We start from the raw sequence: 1,360 nt of genomic DNA, 5'->3' as shown, positions 1-1,360 counted from the left end.
TCGGTCGAATCTTTGACCTTGACATTTTACCTTAGACAAGCTAATGTTCAAATCGATATTTAAAACACTGATTACGGACTGGAAGTGATTATCTAAATTAGAAATCTAGGAGACATTTTAATTTAATTTTTAAACAAAAGCTGGTATGAGGATAGGACTTTGTGTTGGATGAAAGATGGATTTACTAACTTGGATTGACTAAGGCTTTTAAGAGGACAACACTAATACGAAGAAGGAAGTGAAAAAGGAAACTTGTATTTCTTAAATTCAAGACTTTACACACTTTTTTTGGCTTGTTACAAAATGGAGGGCACTACCCCTTTATATAGTGTTTACAAGAAGATTCTAGTCCACACATTTTCTAGAGACACCTAGACCACATATCAAGATATTTTCCTAGAATTCTCTATATATTCTTTATAAAACTACATATCTTACTTAGATAGATATTTCTAGTAGATATTTATATAGATTTTTCTAGATAATGCTTCTAGAAATACTATGCATGTTGGGCCTTTTAATTGATTTGGGCCTATAAGCAAAATCCTTAAGCCCATATTATTTAGTCCAAAAATCAAGTTTACTACTCAACATCCCCCCTTAAACTTGATTTTGATACTCCAAGTAGAGTTCTTAACTTGCGGAACACATCATGCTTGAGTGGCTTAGTGAGAATGTCGGCGATCTGCTCCTGGGAGGTTACATATTTCAGCTGCACTTCTTTCTTTGCAATGCTTTCTCTTATGAAGTGATATCTTGTATCAATGTGCTTACTTCTATCATGGAATACTGGGTTCTTTGCCAATGCCAAGGCCGATTTGTTATCAACATGGATTTCGATTGGCTCTTCTTGTGATACTCCAAGCATCTTCAACAAGTTTCTAAGCCAAATCGCATGGCAGACACTTGATGTAGCTGCAACATATTCAGCTTCTTAGATTTCCAACAAGACTCTTAAAAAGTGTTGGATTTACTTTTTCACCTTCATCATTCTTCGACAACTTGATTCCGCATTCGACAGGGGTGCATACGGGCTTACAGTCCTCCATATTGAATTTCTTTTTTCATATCCTTCTTGTGAGATGAAAATGCAGTCCTCCATTTGCTTTACCTCTATCCCAAGATAGTAGGCCATGTGGCCGATATCCGTCATCTCAAATTCTTGAGTCATGACCTTCTTAAACTCAGTGATCATACTTTGATTATTTCCTGTAAATATAAGATCATCTACATACAAAAAAACAAGCAAAATATCTCCTTTCTCATTTACCTTTGTATAAAGGGCATACTCGTGAGGGCATTTTGTGAAGTTATTTTCTAGAAAATACTTGTCAATTCTACTATTCCATGCCCTTGGAGC

Source organism: Olea europaea, chromosome 15 (genome assembly GCF_002742605.1).
Source record: "Olea europaea var. sylvestris chromosome 15, O_europaea_v1, whole genome shotgun sequence".
Lineage (NCBI taxonomy): Eukaryota > Viridiplantae > Streptophyta > Magnoliopsida > Lamiales > Oleaceae > Olea > Olea europaea.
Note: the sequence above shows the minus strand (reverse complement) of the source record.